The sequence below is a fragment of the Schistocerca americana genome, chromosome 4 (assembly GCF_021461395.2).
Source record: "Schistocerca americana isolate TAMUIC-IGC-003095 chromosome 4, iqSchAmer2.1, whole genome shotgun sequence".
NCBI lineage: Eukaryota > Metazoa > Arthropoda > Insecta > Orthoptera > Acrididae > Schistocerca > Schistocerca americana.
Window position 1 is genome coordinate 672,706,064 of NC_060122.1, and position 22,860 is coordinate 672,728,923.

The 22,860-nt window shown below is 44.8% G+C and overlaps 1 long non-coding RNA gene across 1 annotated transcript in view; it reads left to right on the forward strand.

The window, feature by feature from the left end:
- The window catches only part of LOC124613114, a 734,013-nt gene that overhangs the window by 645,090 nt on the left and 66,063 nt on the right, over positions 1-22,860 (forward strand). The gene's annotated exons all lie outside the window — the stretch shown is intronic.

Genomic DNA, 22,860 nt, shown 5'->3' on the forward strand with positions numbered 1-22,860 from the left:
GAGTGAACTGCGAAACAGTTCGTTCTTCTTGGTTCAAATAGCTCTGAGCACTATGGGACTTAACTTCTGAGGTCATCAGTCCCCTAGAACTTAGAACTACTTAAACCTAACTAACCTAAGGACATCACACACATCCATGCCCGAGGAAGGATTCGAACCTGCGACCGTAGCAGCAGCACGGTTCCGGACTGAAGCGCCTAGAACCGCTCGATCACAGCGGCCGACTTCTTCTTGGTGATAGCTGCCAGCATGTGTGGCGCTAACCGACGCGAGAAGTCTCGTGGTCGGCTGCGGTCGTCTATGAAAGGCTGCCTTTGCTGCTCGTAGTATTCTTCGGCTACGTCGGCTCCTGCTATTTCGGGGTTTGCCACATCTTCGAGTGACTACAGTATTCCCGCATGGAAACCCTCACAGTCCAAGTTTCTCTAACTCAGACGCTGGTCCGGAAGGTGGGCGGGGGGGTGGGGCGCCGATCACGTAGATGAGTGGGACATGTTCGGATGATAAGACTTTCTGCTTTTCGGGGTACATGAATTGTCCGATGACCTTCAGGAGTGCGAAGTCGATCACGTCCGGTTTGCCTCGGGATGGGAAATGCATGGGATCAAGCGGCCCCAGTCAGACTGTGCACCGTTTCGAAGAACGACGCCGGAAATACAGCGCCCGTTGATGTTGGTGAGACTGCAGAGCATTTAAATCTGGCTCGTCTATCGGTCTATCGGACTGCCGACATACCGACACGAAGTGAATCTCCCCGGCGATAGTGTTGGCAGCAATCCTGGCCCCCAAACATGGCGACCTCCGGCGGGTTGAATCGATGATGTTGCAGCGACCTCTTGACTTAGATGGCAGTGCCGTCTTTGTGGTTGGCTCTGTCGTCTAGGTAGTAGCAGTACTTCGCTGCCCACACGTTCACCCCGGGTTTGAGGAATGTTCCCTGCTCCAAACAGATGTCAACATCCTCGTCCCGTAGGAACTGGCGAAAATATTGTCAGGCCATGGGTATGGACATTTCCAGGATGCCTCTTGATTTTGACGGGATTTGTCTGGAGCACCGCCTTTGCTGCTTCGGTAAGTGCCGGAATTTGTCGCATTAGTTAGCTCAGTTGCCCGCAGGAGCGTAATAAGTTCGCTTGCGTCTGTCTCGGCAGCTGCGACGTTTTTCGTCGGTGGGATGCTGTCCACTGGCCGCTGCGTATGATCTCCATTTTGCGAGGCAGCGCGTTGCTTCTTCTGAAGTCCACGCCCTCCTCCTGCGACATGTGCCGCAGTTGACGGTGTAGGTGTGTCGCTCGCGGATGGCGCTTTCCCCTGGCTGCGTCAGCGAAGCTGCGTCATGGCTGGACCCGTCTGGTGGCTGTCTTTCGGCGAAAGGCACTGCAGCCCCTGTAGCTTGCGGTTGGTCCTCTTCCTTCTTGCTGAACCCCCTTGTCTGGTGCGGTCCGGCACACTTGGCGCAGCGAGCTAGAATGCGACATTACCGCTCCACATGGACCATGCAGTGGCAGGAGTAGACTTCACAGAGAAGTCCGAGACTGTGGAGGCTACTTGCTCTCGATATACGTCTCAGGCAGACGACGCCCACGTCAAGGCCACCTTGCTTCAGTAGGCAAGAGTAATCGAATAGAATAATGTCGTACGGTATCTGCTGACATAAACCAGATTGAGCATGCTTTGGACCTGTTTTAACTTGCAATTTGTCACTGCATGAAACTGTACACGCCCACTAACCTTCAACACTCGCCTAAAAAGCTAGAAATTGACTACACAGAATTCGTGTACACGTACGGGAATGCAGTTTCCAATTTCTGTAGGCTTTCTGCATTGGAAAAGTTTCTTCGTTGATCATGAAGGATCACTAATTCGTAATTTCAGAAATATGAAACACTTTATCTCAGAGAGCACACGATTCCTGCATCCAAGACAGGTGCTGGCCGACTCACTACTTTGGAGCTCCAAGCAAGCCTTTATAATCACTCAACCACAAGACTACAATGTAGGCATTTCCAATTGTCCTTCCCTGCCCTCCGCTAACAGCACTGCTTTGGAAAGTGCAGCTTCCTAACAGCACTTCCAACTAGTTTGTTTCCGACATGGGCTGAAAAACACATGCGGTCATGGGAAAATCAGTATCATGTAAGCAAGTCTTGTAGGTCCCAACCACAACCCACTTGAACAAATTGGAGGAAGACCAACTTATCGTCTCCAGGCCGGACAAAGCCCCTACCCAATGGAAACCGGATACTAGTTCTAACGTCCAGAACTTCGAAGAGGGCAAGCCTATGGCCGAGTCAGGAATGATACGTGAAAGAAAAGAGAGAGAGAGGGAGATTCCAGGAGCATATGAAAAATAGCTCTAGTCGCTTCTTCGTCGTCATGTTGCATCAAAGGATATAATATGTATAAAAAATGTATAAATAAAAAGAGAAACATGAAATCAGGACCGAGAAGGGAACCGTAAGTAAATTTAGTTTTTCGAAGGGTTCTTCCGCTTCCACCGGTTCGGAATTAAATCTGAGTCAAAGGTCGTGATGCAGTATTTATTTTCTAAGCGGAAGGAAGGGCAGTACCTTGATCTGTAAGACCTCTCTGTTCTATCTGTGACTGTTCGGATTGCTTTCAATACGGATCTTATGTTTCTATATCTACATCTACATCCATACTCCGCAAGCCACCTGACGGTGTGTGGCGGAGGGTACCCTGAGTACCTCTATCGGTTCTCCCTTCTATTCCAGTCTCGCATTGTTCGTGGAAAGAAGGATTGTCGTTATGCTTGTGTGTGGGCTCTAATCTCTCTGATTTTATCCTCATGGTATCTTCGCGAGATATACGTAGGAGGGAGCAATATACTACTTGACTCTTCTGTGAAGGTATGTTCTCGAAACTTTAACAAAAGCCCATACCGAGCTACTTAGCGTCTCTCCTGCAGAGTCTTCCACTGGAGTTTATCCATCATCTCCGTAACGCTTTCGCGATTACTAAATGATCCTGTAATGAAGCGCGCTTCTCTCTGTTGGATCTTCTCTATCTCTTCTATCAACCCTATCTGGTACGGATCCCACACTGCTGGGCAGTATTTAAGCAGTGGGCGAACAAGCGTACTGTAACATACTTCCTTTGTTTTCGGATTGCATTTCCTTAGGATTCTTCCGATGAATCTGTCTGGCATCTGCTTTACCGACGATCAACTTTATGTGATCATTCCATTTTAAATCACTCCTAATGCGTACGCCCAGATAATTTATGGAATTAACTGTTTCCAGTTGCTGACCTGCTATTTTGTAGCTAAATGATAAGGGATCTATCTTTCTATGTATTCGCAGCACATTACACTTGTCTACATTGAGATTCAATTGCCATTCCCTGCACCATGCGTCAATTCGCTGCAGATCCTCCTGGATTTCATTACAATTTTCCATTGTTACAACCTCTCCATACACCACAGCATCATCTGCAAAAAGCCTCAGTGAACTTCCGATGTCATCCACAAGGTCATTTATGTATATTGTGAATAGCAACGCTCCTATGACACTCCCCTGCGGCACACCTGAAATAACTCTTACTTCGGAAGACTTCTCTCCATTGAGAATGACATGCTGCGTTCTGTTATCTAGGAACTCTTCAATCCAATCACACAACTGTTCTGATAGTCCATATGCCCTTACTTTGTTTATTAAACGACTGTGGGGAACTGTATCGAACGCCTTGCGGAAGTCAAGAAACACGGCATCTACCTGTGAACCCATGTCTATGGCCCTCTGAGTCTCGTGGACGAATAGCGCGAGCTGGGTTTCACACGGCCGTCTTTTTCGAAACCCATGCTGATTCCTACAGAGTAGATTTCTAGTCTCCAGAAAAGTCATTATACTCGAACATAATAGGTGTTCCATAATTCTACAACTGATCGACGCTAGAGATATAGGTCTATAGTTCTGCACATCTGTTTGACGTCCCTTCTTGAAAACGGGGATGCCATGTGCCTCTTTCCAATCCTTTGGAACGCAACGCTCTTCTAGAGACCTTCGGTACACCGCTGCAAGAAGGGGGCAAGTTCCTTCGCGTACTCTGTGTAAAATCGAACTGGTATCCTATCAGGTCCAGCGGCCTTTTCTCTTTTGAGCGATTTTAATTGTTTCTCTATCCCTGTGTCGTCTATTTCGATGTCTACCATTTTGTCATCTGTACGAAAATCTAGAGAAGGAACTACAGTGCAGTCTTGCTCTGTGAAACAGCTTTGGAAAAAGACATTCAGTATTTCGGCCTTTAGTCTGTCATCCTTTGTTTCAGTACCATTTTGGTCACCGAGTGTCTGGACATTTTGTTTTGATCCACCTACCGCTTTGACATAAGACCAAAATTTCTTAGGATTTTCTGCCAAGTCAGTACATAGAACTTTACTTTGGAATTCATTGAACGCCTCTCGCATAGCCCTCCTCACACTATATTTCGCTTCGCGTAGTTTTTGTTTGTCTGCAAGGCTTTGGCTATGGTTATTTTTGCTGTGAAGTTCCCTTTGCTTCCGCAGCAGTTTTCTAACTCGGTGGTTGTACCACGGTGGCTCTTTTCCATCTCTTATGATCTTGCTTGGCACATACTCATCTAACGCACATTGTACGATGGTTTTGAACTTTGTCCACTGATCCTCAACACTATCTGTACTTGAGACAAAACTTTTGTGTTGAGCCGTGAGGTACTCTGTAATCTGCTTTTTGTCACTTTTGCTAAACAGAAAAATCTTCCTACCTTTTTTAATATTTCTATTTACGGCTGAAATCGTCGATGCCGTAACCGCTTCATGATCGCTGATTCCCTGTTCTGCGTTAACTGTTTGAAATAGTTCGGGTCTGTTTGTCACCAGAAGGTCTAATATGTTATCGCCACGAGTCGGTTCTCTGTTTAACTGCTCAAGGTAGTTTTCAGATAAAGCACTTAAAAAATTTCGCTGGATTCTTTGTCCCTGCCACCCGTTATGAACGTTTGAGCCTCCCAGTCTATATCCGGCAAATTAAAATCTCCACCCAGAACTATAACATGGTGGGGAAATCTACTCGAAATGTTTCCCAAATTATCCTTCAGGTGCTCAGCCACAACAGCTGCTGAGCCAGGGGGCCTATAGAAACATCAAATTACCATGTCTGAGCCTGCTTTAACAATGACCTTCACCCAAATAATTTCACATTTCGGATCTCCGTCAATTTCCTTCGATACTATTGCACTTCTTATCCCTATAAACACGCCTTCCCCTTCACTGTCCAGCCTGTCTCTGCGGTATACATTCCAATCTGAGTTTAGGATTTCATTACTGTTTCCGTCTGGTTTCAGTTAACTTTCTGTCCCTAGTACTATTTTTGTCGTTGTGACCGTTTATTAATGAGAGCAGTTCTAGGACCTTTCTATAGACGCTGCTGCAGTTTGCTATTAGCACATTAATATTGTTATTCCCTGTTACATTTTGCCTACTCCTACCTTGCCGCGTCTCAGGAGGCGTCTTGTCGGGCCAAGGGAGGGAATTCTCTAACCTAAAAAACCCCCATGTGCACTCCACACGTACTCTGCTACCCTTGTAGCCGCTTCCGGCGTGTAGTGCACGCCTGACCTATTCAGGGGGACCCTACATTTCTCCACTCGATAGCGGAGGTCGAGAAATTTGCACCCCAGATCTCCGCAGAATCGTCTGAGCATCTGGTTTAAGCCTTCCACTCGGCTCCAAACCAGAGGACCGCGATCGGTTCTGAGAACGATACTACAAATAGTTAGCTCTGATTTCACCCCGCGAGCGAGGCTTTCCGCCTTCACCAATTCCGCCAACCGCCTGTACGAACTGAGGATGACCTCTGAACCCAGAAGGCAGGAGTCATTGGTGTCGACATGAGCAACAATTTGCAGTCGGGTGTACCCAGTGCTCTCTATCGCCGCCGGCAGGGCCTCCTCCACATCTCGGATGAGACCCCCCGGCAAGCAGACAGAGTGAACACTGGAGTTCTTCCCCGACCTTTCCGCTATTTCCCTAAGGGGCTCCATCACCATCCTAACGTTGGAGCTCCCAATAACTAATAAACCCCTCCCCCCGTGTGCCTGCTCGGACCTTGCTGAAGGTGCAGCCACATGTCCACTCACAGGCAGAGCGAGCGGTGCCACACGGCCAGCCTCCACATTTACCCTCCGCCTCGTGCGCCACGAACGCCGCTGAACCCGCCACTCCCCTAGCGGAGAGGGTGGCCCAACCGCGCCCGGTACCCGCGAAGAGGTCTCAACAGCAGGGACAGTGGGTGAAGCATGTAACACCTGGGGTGTACCATGCGACGCACCAGACTCCCCAATGCCGCTACACTCCGAGGCAGCAGCCTGAAGACGCTCAGCTGTTTGCGAACAGTGGCCAGCTCCTCCTGCGTCCGTACACAGCAGTCACACATCCTATCCATCCTAAGGAATCAGTTTACTATAGATAGTTAATCAACTTTTCATTGGACTGCTAATTCACTAAAGGCGGCTGATTGTTGACTAAACTGTGATTGCTAGCCACTTCTTGTAGAAAACAATGAAAATAGCACTACCTGTCTCTGGACTGTATTGAATACAAAGCACTACTGGCACTATGGTTGACTAAAGGGACTCTCTCTGACTGTATTCAAAACAAACACGAAGTCTATGGAACACTACTACTAGCGCTCGACAATTAAAGCTTCCTAAAAGCAAAAACACACGGAAGAAGAAGTGACAAGTAAGAAAAATACAGTTAATACTTAAATTGACAGTCATACAATTACACCTGTGGAAACCCGTATTTTTTCCTATATCTCCTGGAGAATAGTTTCCAGGCCAATCTCTCAGATCTGTTTGATTCTTATTCAGGATTTACGTTCATATCCGACTCCATATGTTGTTTAGACGGTAATGATTGAATAATATGTAGATAACAAACTACTAATGGAATGAACAACATGCAACACTTTCACGTTGAAAATACATTATGTAGGAAAGAATTAAGATGGGTTTAACTGAGGAAGGTCGCTGTTTGGTAGTGCGCTGTTGAGATGTAATAGACAGCTTCCATCGAAGCTGTCTGCTGGGCACCTGTCACTGGATTTGTTAAATTATATCGTGCATGGATCACGTTATGGCTTCTGTCATGCACATTTGTAGCTTCAAGAGGGAGAGTTGAATATTCGACACACTGCATCACGCGTCGGTTTGTCTAGGTCCAGCGATGGTGGACACCTCAAAGCCGTGAGGATCGTATGTATACAATAGTTAGGAACGCCTGAACCTGAGTGCAGCAAAAAGGGGTGCCCAGCTATGCAATCGATATCGCTCAGAGTCTGTCAGTACGGTAGGTAGTCCCTGCAGACTGGCTGCTTACGTGAAACCAATACATGTTGAAGCGCGAAGAAGCGGTAAGTTATGCATTCTGATCCGCCATGTTTTCGTTCGGGGCACAGTGGCGTCCGTGACATCGCGGCGCTTCTTTATCGTAAATTCTATAGCCCTCGGACCCGCAGCTTCAGCGAGGAAGTACGAGGCGTAAAGGGACGCGCACAAATCGCTGCCCAGTTCCGACATAAAGACGATGCCACGTAACGAAAATCTTGATTATCTTATGCTAGACAGACCTTGACTACTGGTACTTTCCGTTACAAATCAGTTTAGCATTTTTTGTGGTTCTCTCTTGACTGGCATATTTTTCGTGTGTGCTATACACTGTGTGATTCCAATGTCGGGCGAGTTAAGTATAGTGAACGTTGATGCATACCGTATTCTTTTTCGTAACATCAGTTCTTTGAACGACTCACCAGTGTTTATTAGCTTTTAAATGTATGTATTTTTAGCTTTAGTATTTTATCTATCTTCAGCAACTATATTTCTATTTGTTAAAATGATCAGCAACCAGTTGCACAAAAGAACTTTAATTTCCTTCATCGGTTTCAGGAGCCTTGTGCCTTTTCCCAGAATGTTATAATTATCACATTACTTGCGAGTGCCAAAAATAAGACGTATGCAGCATATAAAAATTATTTTGTACAACTTGTTGCTTATTATTTCAACAAATTTTCAGGTTTGTGTAGTAGTAAAGTAGTGATAATGATTTTTTTCTTTGTGTTCTTTCAGTTTTCGCATTCCGCACGGTTGTAACCTGAGTCTGTAGCAGAGTCTTAGACCCCTCTTGAAAATAAGGCGCACGAAGCGAGGGATTTTCGGCTTGGCTAGGCAGTCTTCGCGTGGAACGCCGAGTGAAGCACTCGGATATCCATGTTCTGTTTTTCGTACTACAATGTGCAGTTAAATGTGGCTCGAGTACTGGAATTCATCACACGCAAACCGTCCCAGCAGATGGAGTTTGATGTTTGGCGGGTGAGAATAAAATGAATTTGCCTTATTTGGCGAAAAGATTCACACAGTTATTAGGGAAGTAATTTATGCTGAAAATATTGGATTACTGAGTTTCCACATCGTTGACTGTGTTCAGTTCGTAGCTGTTTCCAAAATATACGTTCTTAGACATGAAGTTTACTTTTCAGATGCTACGTATGTTACCGCTCGTTTGTTATTGGATCACTAGAGCATTAGTTCCCAATTTTCTTGTAAAAATTTCAGGTCTGCGGGAACAGCGTGGTATTAGAAAATTTCCATATAATTTGAAAGAACAAAATGTTTAATTCATATAACTCGTGCAAAACAACTGGACATGATTGGTACCAGTGAAGCAGTTTTCCTCTTGTCAGTAATGACACCTAGCAACAATCTAGAAATTGGCTTTGTGGGACTGTAATATCTAACCAGCATTCCTCTGAACGGTTGAGATGAAATTCCGAGACCGAAAATATTCAGGAAACATTGCTTCAGATAATTAAACAATGTCTGACGTTCTAGTCGCTTTTCTTGAATAACACACTACTTGATTTTTTTTCCTTCAGCCGTATATACGTAAGTAGTCGAATCATGTTTCATGTCTAACTTCCTGTAATATGGTATTGCTAGGAAAGCAGCATTTTCTTCCTCACAATAAATCTTTGATTCCACCATCTTGTACCTCATGAAGCTTCAGACTTCGAAACATGTTTATGTAATATATAAAATGACGTGTGATTGAAAAATTGGGATTTTAGTCTCTCTTCCGTTAGGTTTACGGCTGTATGTGGACTTTACTGAGTGAAGTGACACAGTATTTGACACTGACTTGTACTTGAGAGGAATCAGATTCGAATCATTGTTAACACATCCTGATAAAAGCTTCCCCCGTTTACCTGAAGCATAAGGCGCCATCCAGGAGATTTCGTTTAAAAAATCGCGATTAACATCCTACACATCCTTGTTCGCCTGAGCTAGCGCTTCGTTTCCTTTGACTCGTCGACGGCACTGTCGTTAAACAGTAACCTTACTTTACTTCCTTCTTGAGACGACGTCATCGGTTTTAACTAACCGTGAAGAGGCCGGCCGAGTGGCGGAGCGGTTCTAGGCGCTACAGTCTGGAACCGCGTGACCGCTACGTTCGCAGGTTCGAATCCTGCCTCGGGCATGGATGTGTGTGGTGTCCTTAGGTTAGTTATGTTTTAGCAGTTCTAAATTATAGGGGACTGATGCCCTCAGATGTTAAGTCCAATAGTGCTCAGAGCCATTTGTTTACCCGTGAAGAAAATAACGAATGTTAACGGCCCTTAGCACAGTGAACGATGGCATCCGTTTGTAGTAGCAAGTAACATTGGATTGTAACGGCCTTGCACTAACGACCATGTATCTCTAATGTTTGTTTCACCGTGGCTAGGTCTACTTATTGGTTGTTTACAGGAAACAGACTGGTCGTAAGAGAGATTGCAAAAATTTCGATTCGCCAGTGAGGAAACCGTAGGTGCTATAATTTAGCAAACGCAGAATAAACCACATCGCTCAGAAGTGTCACTTGGTATCCATCGGGGTAATTGCTAATAAATAGCTGTTGACAGCTAGCAACCATTTCAAGCGAAACGCCGAGAAAAGTGAAATGACCTACCATCCTCAAAGCCCGCGGTATTACCCTTAAAGTAAGATTTAATCCACGGCCGATAAAACTTGAATTGACAAAACAGTTCGCGGGTGAACGGCTGGATGTCAGTGCCCGACTGGCACACGGTAACGTGGTCGTTGGTCGAAATGTTGTGCCCGTTGACCCGTGACCTACTTAGTCATGAAACATGCCTGGAGAAGCTGAAGAATCACAAATCTTTAGTCGCTGACTGCTTTGTTATGCATAAAAGTGAGTAGGCTTCAGTGATCTCATCTGTCTGTGCTAGTGGTTGTAGTATGATACGCAAGGGACGGGTAGCGATGTGGCTGAAATTCTTTGGCAGTACGCTTGGCTGCTCATGTCCCCCACCCATTCGGCGCACCCTAGCCGCCAGTGGCGGGCAGCTGTGAGCAGCGGTCTAAGACGCGTCGCCTGTGACGAAGCACCGGGTGGGCGGCCTTGGCGGCGCTATCAGTGTGTGTGTGTGTGTGTGTGTGTGTGTGTGTGTGTGTGTAGTGCGCCCTGAGCAGCCTTCGCCGCGCACCGTTTGCGTAACCATAACCAGCGTGCCCGACCCTGCGAGCCGCACGGACCGGCTAGGCGGAAGCTGAGTCGAGGCCCCACTCAGCTGCGCAGCCGCTGTCTTCCGGCCCCCACGGCACCCGTCACGTGCTGCGGTGATCCCCTTATACAACGGCGAAGCGGGAAAGGTCCCTCATACGAGAGTAACGTGAAAAGTTTTCAACCCGCTAGCGAGAGACTTTTTTTTTTTTTTAAATGTAAATGCGCTAACGCAGTCGCTTTTTAGGTTAAAGACCGAGGGAAAGAGTCAATCATTGAAGCGCAACTCAGGAAGGTACCCAAAATATCCATCCAGGGCTGCCATAACAAATGCAGTGTTACCGCAGTTTTTACTTCACGTGGTTAGAGGAGATGGTCTGGGAGTGTTTAATCTGGTCAAAAGAGTGGATGTTCCAAGAACCCATTTATCCCTCGATTTGCCTATTGCCACAGCAGCTTCGATATCAGCTGCGTTATTCTGTTGTACTTCATTTAATCAGACCTCATCTCACACACCCTAGGAGTACCCTGGAATGGGTCAGGCTCCTTTACAGATGAACGTCACTTTACCGAAGTCCTTCCAGTATACCGAAGCGCTCGTCCCATTTCATATCGCTCTGCAACAATCACTAGTGTTCGTGAACACCTGGCGCGCGCGCATGTGTGTGTGTGTGTGTGTGTGTGTGTGTGTGTTGAACCGGGGACCTAGAAACGACAGAGAGGCTTCGTCCCGCCGTGGCCCTCAATGGTTCACAACCCCACAACAGGTCACAGAAGTCCACCCGCCCCACCGCCGCCGTCCGCAGCTCGTGGTCGTGCGGTAGCGTTCTCGCTTTCCACGCCCGGGTTCCCGAGTTCGATTCCCGGTGGGGCCAGGGATTTTCTCTGCCTCGTGATGACTGGATGTTGTGTGCTGTCCTTAGGTTAGTTAGGTTTAAGTAGTTCTAAGTTCTAGGGGACTGATGACCATAGATGTTAAGTCCCATAGTGCTCAGAGCCACCGCCGCCCCACACCGAACTCATGGTTATGAACACCTGCTAATCGGTGCAATACGGTTATGTTTGTCATATGAATGTCCGAAAGAACAGACATCACACATTCATAGAACTGAGTCGTCTCGATGTGCACTGATACCACAATCTTCAGAGTGGACCTACTGCGGAAATCGAAAAATTAGGGAGGATGGAAGACATGGACGGGGATTGCGGATACGTGGCGCTAAGTGGAATGAGAGTCAACCGGGAAACGTATCGAGATAGTCTGCGCAATTGCTATGAACCCTATGTACAGATGGCGCAGTGGTTAAAGTAACTACCTAGTAAGCAGGAGGTCCCGGTTTCGAGTCCTGGTCCAGCACACAGTTTCATTCGTCGCCGCTGGTTCCGTATAAAGTCTCAATGCAACTGTCATCAGTAGTCCTTTCCCTTCTCTTCCTCCCCACTTCACCTTATTTTTATGTTTATACGTGGTAATTTTACATTCGACACGCCAATTTGTAGTGGTCTTCATGATAGAGGGAAGTGCAAATGCGATGTGAAACGAATACAATTTTGATGTACAATATGTTGTAATATTTTAAAGCATAAGATCCAGTGGTGAGAGCAATGCTTTCTTAGCTATATTGGCGTCGAACTTTTCTTCAGATACCATAGATTCCAGATCGCCCCCACGCAGACAATGTGAGGAATATATTAGAGAAATTTAAAACTTCAGCTTTCCTTTTGCTGTTTTCTACTGCCCCACCAGTTTGGTCAACGAGTGAGTGAGCCGCTTAGCACTTCTACGCAGGACTACAATTTTTTCGGATTCTCTGCAAGCTGGCTTGCTAATGCATGACGGTGGTAGTTGTTGTATGCTTGGCGCATTGCTCTTTTTACAGACGCACAAATCTCTAATAACGTTGCCTGTCGTCATTTACTCGTTCTGTTTTGAACCAAGAGTGCGATAGTCTCTGCTTTCTCAGCATTTTCTGAATTTCGTTGTTAAACCACGGTTGGTGTTTTCCGTCCTTAATCCACTTACTAGGCAGAGCTCAATTTACAATACGTTTAAACTTGGCTCATAATTCCTCTACTTACATCATACTAGAAATGAATGATATCTGTTCATTGTGTAAGTGGGATGCTAACAACTGCTTATCTTCTCTTTCTAGAACTTACTTAACCGTCGTCGCTGTGAGGTCATTGACACTAGTGCCTGTCTCTATTGTGACACCATCGATAAGGTCAGGCCATTTTATAGCTTCAAACTAAACTAAACTAAACTCCGTCCGAACAAGTCATGAATGCCCAGCGGTACCAACCGCCCACGGAGCGTCGCTGGATGGGGATATGGAACGGCTTGTGGTCAGCACACCGTTCTCCCGGCCATTGTGAGTTTTCGTGACCGCAGTTTGTAGCTATAAAGTCTAAAATATTTCCATTAAGTGTGGGCTGCTACACTAGATGCTGACGATTGATTACGAGTACATAATCAAGAGAACTGAAACTGTAATACCTCCTGGAGTGAGGGCCCCCTTTTCTGCAGCGGTTTCCCTGTTTTTGGAAAACAAATAACCTGCCGTTTGAAAAGAGTGCCTATAAGTGAATTTAAATGGAAATCCTTGAGCAGGTTTCAACGTTTAGTATAAAATGGTGACTGTCGGTACCGTATGCCCCCCTCCCCCAACGTGTTTAATTTCGTTTTCATCCTCTATAATTTAGTAATAGATAGGAGTACGGGAATAGCTGTTGTGGACGCTATAATAATAGTAAAATAACCACTGATATTTTTGTGAACACTCTTTTAATGAAGCGTTTCGAAAATATCATCAGATTCAGTTAAGGGATCAGACACCATAGGTCCTATTCAAATGGCATACTTAAGTTGACTCAGTATTTTGTATGGTCTCTGTTCCCTTAATTGAATCTGGTGAAGTTATTTTCGAAACGCGTCATTAAAAAGAGTGGTCACAAAAATATCTGATGCTAATTTGCTATTACCATAGTGTCCGTAGTAGCTATTCCTATACACCTGTTTAGTATCAACATGGACGCACAATTCATTCGCGATTTTACATCGTAAAGGTAAATTTGGTAAAACTGCAGAGCTTCTCAAACACATTTTCCAGGTCGGAAACCTCTCTCTGACAGACTTAGTCCAAACAGAAATGATTTTTATGATGGAAGAACACCCGGCACAGACTGAAAGAAGAACATGTCCACAGGTCCTCTGTCAGAGAGTCCGGTGAAGACTTGGGCGGAAAGGGGAGAGTGGGGGACGCACGCACGCACGCATACACACACAGATGACCGCTTATCTCCGGAAGCGTTTCCTCGCGCAGTCGCTTGAAGCTCCTCTGCCTCGTAACGATGTGACGCTTCGCCCGGCTCGACGCTCCACGATCTGACCTATCGCCCACCAACCGAGCCTATCCACAGTGTACGGCTAAAGCGGCGTCGGTGGTCATCATTAGTTTCCGTGTAACTCGCGTCTACGTCAACGAAAGTTACAAAAAGCTAACCATAACATATGAGGCCTCTATTATCTCATTATTCAGGGTGGTTTCTTGATTTTCCTGAAGCTCTCGGCTCAGTGCGGCACCGATCACTTTCGTATTATCATGACACTAAGCATTCCATTTTGCGAGGGTCGTTCAACAAGTAACGGCCTACATTTTTTCCCCAGAACATATTTATTATTAAGAGTCCGAATTCGGTGACAATATACATCAACATGTCTTGTCCATGTCCTATTTTTTTGCGTAGTCTCCATCACGCTCTATGGCCGTGCGTCAACGTTGTGGAAGAGCATGTATTCTGTACTGGTAAATGCTCTTATCCTGTAGGCGTAGTCATGTTTTCACTGCATGGTTGACACACTCATCATCTTCAAAGTGTGTACCCCGGCGTAGATAATCTTCAATCTCCAACAATTCAGATGGAATAGCCTTTCTTTGAATCTTGTGGTCCGCTGTGAGCATTCGTGGAAACCATCGTGAACTCCTCTTTCAATATCCGAGAGTCTCGATCATTGCAGATCGACAACTGTAGAGCCAATTGTCGAGTTGTGGTGCGCCGGTCGGCACGAATAATGGCATCCGCACTATTCAGCACGTCTAGAGCAGTGGCTGTGACAGGACGCCCCGAGCGTGGCTGATCATGGAGCTGTGCTTCTGTATTTCCTGAGGCTGTAACTTTCTTTACCCATCGCCCAACTGTACTCCTATCGACTGCAGCATCGCCATACACTGCATACAAACGTTTATGGATGTTCACCGCTGTTTCTTTTCTGCAAACAGTAATTCAAAATTGGCTCTGAGCACTATGCGACTTAACTTCTGAGGTCATCAGTCGCGTAGAACTTAGAACTAATTAAACCTAACTAACCTAAGAACATCACACACATCCATGCCCGAGGCAGGATTCGAACCTGCGGCCGTAGCGGTTGCTCAGTTCCAGACTGCAGCGCCTAGAACCGCACGGCCACTGGGGCCGGCCCAGGAATTCAATAACAGGACGCTGCCTGTAACGTGAGTCGTATGTAGACGCCATTTTGATGCTGTACTACGGCTGTGCCATCTGCCAGAACGGTTCGGAACTTCACCGGCACACAGAACTAACATTAAATGTGAAGCACCAACAAGGACTTTCGTCTATGTATATTAAGTATGGGCATTACTTATTGAACGACCCTCGTAGGTCCAGTCCTGCTTGTTACCCTGAGCGCAAGAACATTCAGAGACAATAAAGTAATTCCGGATGTGCACCAGGGTACTTATCACAGATGGACGAAACTGTATATAAGGACACACTAGACCATAAATACTGTAATATCCCGTCAGCCTAATGCAGAAAATGACAGCTCTTAACGTAGAGGCATAACGTTGTTCTCTTCTTGAAACGTAAACGTATGTTTCACAAGTCACAGACGGATTCAAATAACGTCGTACAAATATTTGGAAGTAACTGTGTGGGGCTATGAAGTTTAGTCGCAGTTGGTTGACTGGTACGAAGCGGGAAATTTTAAAGTTCGTCTACACTAGAATACTGCTGAAGTTCCGGGTTTAGTGAGAACATCAAGGGACTGAGAAAAAGTATCAGTTAATGTCAGAAAGTAGTTTGAATGGCGAGAGAAACAGAAACGCTGAAAAATGTTGGCTGGCATGAACTGAGAGAAAGGTACCTGATACGTTCCGAAGACCTGTTTTGTTTATATCAAGGATTGGTTTTCAGGAAAGTACCCTCAACCGCTCACTTTGTATTGATTTGCAGCACGTAGATTTAAGTGATTCAGTTTCTCAGAACAATGGTATCTCTTCCAAGTACTGGCATTATTTTTCAAGCACCCCGAATCCTAAGACCCATCATTCTAAAACTGGTTCCTAATTTAACTGTAGCTTGCAGAATAGTTTAGTTCGTGACAGAGATATGCTCAACCAAGAGGCTTCATTTATGTTTGTTTCTACAATGTTCAACGTGCAGTCATTTTTGTAGGATGACATCTGTTCACTTCGTCATTTACTGTGGCACGAAACGTCATAGAACGTACGCTTTTGGCCTTGAAAATTGCGCTGCTATATCGTCTTCCGTATCCAGCCGAGCAAATGGGTCACTGTGCAGTGTAGATGACAGTGATAATTGAACATATATTGAAACACTATGCCTTTATTGTCGCTGGTTCAAATTTGGAAGGAGAGAGTGAAATCCATTGCCAGCACGTTGCTTTGTCTCCTGACAGCGTCTCCAGTAACATTATTCGCTGTACGAGACCCTGTTGTGTTCTCCAATACAGGATACTGGTACAGTAAGTGGCCGGTGTAAATAACCTCTATGGCGGGTGCCTCAACTTACGCGTCTGGCCACAATTTCCATTGCAACACAAATTCCAGAATGAGATTTTCACTCTGCAGCGGAGTGTGCGCTGATATGAAACTTTCCTGGCAGATTAAAACTGTGTGCCGGACCGAGACTCGAACTCGGGACCTTTGCCTTTCGCCGGCAAGTGCTCTACCAACTATCTGCCAGGAAAGTTTCACAACACAAATTCTCCTGACTAAACTACTGTACGTACAAATTGGAGCACACCCCTCCAAAAGATACATACAACGCATGCAAAGACCAGTACACTTGAATTTACGGAGAAAAACATTAAGGTATAGTCTATTACAAAGCAAAAAGAAATTAGACTTTACAATTGTGAGTTTCTCGAAGAAAGGAATGGGTTTGATTCTTATCCGTTCTGGGTTGGCGTGATGTGGCGACGGCGGTAGAAGCAGTTTGAAGATACGAATCCTGTAAGTTCATCCAGTCGTGTCCCTGGCAATAATGTATCCTCTTTTTCCTTACATCCTGTTTCGGCTGCGGGTGGTATTAAGTTGCATAGCATCCATCTGTCGTAGGCCGAAACAAAGTAATTGTTATGCAGCACTTGAAGTTCGTATTAGTTCAGCTGCAAGTTTCACACGCGATAGTTTGGCACATTCCATACATCGTGTTTAAATTAACATTCTGTTTACTATAATTTGCCAATTTCGAAGTTAGACAGTCAATCTGCTGTTAACATTCGTGGTTCACGATAACACTGTTCCCGCGAAAACGGTCACTTACGTAGCAACACAATTCACAGTTTCCACATAGGCGGTTAGTGTTTTAGCGTACATCATATTTCATTGTCAAGAAAAATGAGCAATATTAACTTCACAGTTTATGTAATGCAGTTCAGTTCAAAATCGACAACAATACTGTCTGTTCATTAGTGTTCACTGCCACAAGCATCGTTCTGCAAAAACCAACAGCGTTCGCGTAAGACAACGTTCGTTTAGAATGTCCATCATGAAGTCAAATTTCAAACCGTGTCTAAAACATTAAAGTCATGTAATAATATTGCGTTAAACGCACACCATTACTACACACAGTACTTGCTTCCGTACCGCCACTCTCACGTGCCATCCGCGACTGTCTGCTACACACTGCTCGACCCGACAACTACTGATACCTCTCGCTCCACAGCTCTTACATTCTGCCTGTTGCATTCCGTTTGACACAATACATTTAATAAAACTATCTGAAAGATCTTCAAAAAAAATCCAAGTCTCTACATAAGAAACTCGTATAGAAAGCAGTGTTTGGAGACTACATGCAGAAACCCAAATAATTGAGTTGTCGTTAGGCCATCGATTGTCACAGCGTGTTTTAAAGCTAGATCCCCGGTAGTCTAACAGAAAACGCACGTATTCCTGCCGCACTAGCGTCTTACCTCACTTTGCTAGCAGAACTCACGATCTTTATGAGGCGAGAAGACGATCTGCGACATCCGTAGCTGCAGATGGAATGCTTGCTGCGAAAACTGCCACGGGTCACGAAGGGGATAAACCCCGCGCGTCAGACCCTGACCAAAGAATCTGCACGGCGTCGTTACTGCTACGCGTCATGAACGAGAACCCCTCACAATGATGTTCCTCTGTGCTCTCTGCCACAAAGTCCGGAAAACGTTACTGAATGCCTACTCAGATTGAGCGTTCGAATCACCTCCAATGAGAGGCCATTTAACAAATATCTCCCTGTCTCTTCCACAGAGTCTATGTTCCGCGAGCCAATCACATAATCTATTGGTTTAAACAATTTTTCAGCATTTTGCTGCGCTTCTCCCGTCTTTGAAAACGGTGGCAGCTGTAACCAGTCTAAAATCGCGAGATATCGCCCTTCTGAAAGACGACTTCAGTTCCGCCACTGGAGCTAGTTTTAAGGACGACTTCGAATCACGCAGGTGAAGCGGGTCAACAGATTTTAAGCTTCGGGTACGAGGAAACTAAAGTGGAAAGGAGCGGCTCTGCGCCACCCACGATACTATCAAAATTCCTAGCCGGGCCTATTGTACAGGCGATTGTACCTCCGGGAGATCGTACCTGCAAGCGGCACAATGGCCAGGAATTTTAAGATAAGTTAGAGCTCAGTGCGACCCTGATACCAAGACTGGCCGTCCATTACATTCTGAAGGCTGACTGACAGGGGAAGGGCTGCTAGGTCATCCATGGCACTGGACAGTTGGTTACTTCTGTCAGATATGCCGCGTGCCCCTGCAGTCTTTTCTTAAAAACGATTTGCCACGCACATCCTGCTGAATGCCATGCCAAGACTCGGGAAAACTACTATCCAGCTCTAAGTGCAAATCAACGTATAATTAGTAGAAAAATATTGTGTTAGAGAAGAACAATAACCTCCGCAATTACAATACAAGATGCATTTGCTAATCAGTACTAATCAGTACCCGGGCTGTACTAGCAGACCCTACGAACGCCAAAATGATCTCTTTATCTCTTTGTCGAGTAACTAGTACTCTCAATAAGTATGAAATGAGCTGGTTGGCTCGAGCCTGACGCGTCCCATTTTTCGTAATTGATCAGACGTATTAGGCGAAGCATTCGTTATGAACTTGAGTCCATTACTCTGATGCTGCTTGTTCCCAATGACACCCGGTTGAGTGGGATGAGGCAGGCCCACGGGCTGGAGGCGCCACAGAGTGGGTGGGGCTCTCTCGTATTTTGACGGCACAACTGGCGCATCGTGCTGGCCACCTGTTGCTGGTGGTCGGGCAGGCAATTAGCCGGCGTGCGCCGCGTTGAGCACGGACGGGACGGGACTGGCCAGGACTCGACTCGACTCGACACGACGAGACTCATTTCCGGGGCCTCGGCCGCGTGTGGTCTGCCCCAGGCGCCACGGCCCAGTCTGGCCGCTCCCCGCTGTTCACCGCAAGTGGCACCCAATGGTAACTTTTCTCATGCTGACGATAGTACTTCAACAACAACAACAACTGTTCTACTGCAGGCGATTTTGCCACAGTTTCTGAAAATTTAATAGGTGCACCGGACTAAATAATCAAGAAACCAGGCGTTTTGATACCTGAGGTCAAAAATTAAGAATACAGAAAGTGCTGTACTTTTTAATAATAGCAATGAATCACATAAAGAAAATACAGATATTAAAGTTCTTCACTAATACAGTTCGAGACAACATGGCAGAAAACTTTGATGGGAAGTGTGTGCTGGATACTAGCAGTCTCTTAAAGATTTTTTTAGATAAACATTGTAAAGCTATGCTTTCACTTAATTCATGTAGTATTTTAATAGACAAATACTAAATATTTAGGATTCTATAGCACAGCAGTGAAAGTAGAGAGGCCCTGTATTCTACCAAATGTATAGCTGTGAATTGTGCTTTAAAGGAGAATAATTCTGAGGAAGATAACAATAGAAGAAGCCTGAAAAATTAAGAAGTAATGTCGTATAAGAAAATGCAAAGATGTTTCAGAACAGTGCGGAAGAGAGTGGTGGAGATAAATAAAGAATGATTAGCAACACTTTAACATATTTTCAAACATCTTGGATTTAGGCAGAAAGAAAATTGAAAAAAAAAAAAAAATGGTTGATGGGAGACAGATATTTTCTAAGAAAGAAGTCTCACAATGTAATGCTTCCAAGATAAAAAAAAAGACACATGCAAAGTGAAGAGGAAGGATATATACAGACACAGTGAAAGATTGAATACAAGTGTTGGTTTGTGAAGAACGCCCGTGAGCGGTAACATGGTTGCCGAAAAAGTCCCAAATACGAATTAGAGTTGAGCATTGCCGTCTTGGACGTTGAAATTACCACTTGCTGCATTTGTTTGAGGGTTCATGGAAGCAGCAACGGTGTCATCACTGCAGTTGTAGTTAGGCATGGAGACATAGACGTCCACCAGAAAGTGTACATCACGACCACACACAACATACTCGTAGTCCCTCGACCCATGATGTTTACCGGGTGCTGCACGATTCCAGCTACGCACAAAATCAGAGCTCTTTTGCTAAGTTTCGGAAGCTACACCAGGAATCGCCAAAGAAGAGCACAGTCCTTCATTTGAAACAGGAAGCTTCCAGGTACACAACGCTTGAGTTGCAGTATCAGCTCACCGGGCAAAAAATTAGCCACTCTTTGAAGCTGGGATGGTGCGTAACCGGACTATACGATGAATACATACGATATTCGTTATTATCTCTTGTTTTCATGTGCAGCATTGTCTACTTGGCCACCTTGTTGATCTCCACTGGAAAATTCTTTCTTACCATTCATATCAGAACTTTGGAGTTCGACCAACTCTTGGTTTGTCATATTTTTTTCTGAACTTGTATCTATCTTTCGCCTAACTGAAAGCACCTTCGAGAGTAAGACGAAACACTTGGTCACAGTGAACAGCTAGAGTTCCATATGATGAGACTGGTCAGTGTTGTAGCAGCTAAGAGAAAATAAAAATGGCGATCACTCATTTTACTGACCTCAGCACCAATTCTCACCAGGATGGGGAATAAAAAGTTCGTGAAAATACAGATGACATAGAAATATAAATATTTAATTTCGAAATTAAATAAATGGATACAGTGTGATATTTCTTAAGGGGAGCCGGAGGTGGTCAAATCCAAAAAATTACGATTTTTTTTTTTTTTTTGCTACCGAAAATTAATTGGAACATTCCTCTTTAATGTAAACTTTGAATTATTGTTCTACTTGCCCTAGAAGTGGAGTTATTACCATTTTCCCCCACGGCTGCAGAGGAAATGGGCGGCCGCTGAATGCATCTAGCACCCTCTCGTGACTTCCTGGCGAACTTCTTGGGATTTTCTCGGCCTGTTACGCATACAGCACCTTATGTTACGCATACAGCGAGTGTGCAAGGGTTGGCTACATTGTTTTCTGTGACAAATGAAGCGCTAAGAAGGATTTGGTAGTGGCATTAGATGGTTCCTGGCAAAAGAGGGGTCATAAATCCCTGAATGGGGTTGTAACTGCTACTTGTGGTGATAGTGCAAAAGTGATAGATGTTGCAATATTATCAAAACATTGTAGGTGCAAAAATAAAATCAAAGGAGAGCACAGTGGAACCCGTGAGGCAAATTTTAGTGGATCAAGTGGAGTAATGGAAGTGGATGGAGTGAAACAAACTTTTGAACGTTCAGTTCCCAGATACAACGTTAGGCACAAATACTACCTTGGGGATGGTGACTCCAAAGGTTTCAAGTCTACAGAGGAACTGAAACCATATGGAAATGAATTTGTAGTTGAAAAGTTGGAATGCATTGGGCATGTGCAAAAGCGTATGGGTGCACGGCTTCGAAAGCTCAAACAAATTTTGGGTTCAAGTAAGCTCAGTGATGGAAAGACAATAGGAGGGAGAGGCAGGCTTACTGATGAGGTGATTGAACGTCTACAGAGATACTATGGGTATGCTATAAGGCAAAATACTAGTAATGTTAGTGACATGCGAAAAGCAGTGTGGGCATTGTTCCTTCATACTGCTTCTTCCAATGAATGCCCTCAACACAGCCTGTGTCCAAAAGATTCCTGGTGCAAATATAATGCAAAACAGGACTATGATCACAAACATGGTTTGCCAGCAGCTGTGATAAATGCAATAAAACCAATTTTTCATGACTTAGCACAGCCAGAATTGTTACACAAACGTCTACACGGAAAGACGCAGAATCCTAATGAGAGCGTAAACAACTTGATTTGGAAAGTGATTCCTAAAAGGGTGTTTGTAAGCATAAAAACACTGCACTTTGTCATTTATGATGCAATAGCAACCTACAACCAAGGGAACAGTGTGAAGTGTGAAGTTCTGAAGGCATTAGGATTTACAGCTGGGGTGAACACTGTACGAGCACTAAGAAATATTGACAAAGAAAGGATAAGAGGAACAGAAAGAAGAGAAAGGCATATGAAGTATGATGGAACAACAGGCCAGAAAAGAAGACAGAAGAGGAAGCTTTTGGAGGATGAAGAAGAAGACTCTGATAATCCATCCTATAGTGCAGGAATCTATTGAGAAACTTTGATAGCCATTTCCCATAAATTAGAATTTTTCGAATATAAGGAACATTTTCTCAAAATCCACTCAAGCTAGAGAGATGAAATTTTTATACAGCACTCCTAGTGGTAAAACTTACATTGTAACACAGCCATTTGGCAATATGTTCAGTAGTTTCATTTCAGTTTAATTATAAAGCAATTATTTGTAAAAAAATTTGGGTCATTAATAAAAAAAATAATTGGAAGGAAACTAGAAAAGATACTCCAAAATCCATCTGTCATAACTGCAATACTAAACCACTCTATATGTAAAAAAAAATTCAAATTTTTCTATTTGGTAGTTTATTCATAAATGTTTCTCAAACTTAGTGATTTTAACATGGGCAGCATAGGCACCTCCGGCTCCCCTTAAATAAGTAGCCAATAAGGTAAAACCATCTGATTACTTGTAGAATAATTTACTGCCGAACGATATACAAGGTGAAGAAAAAA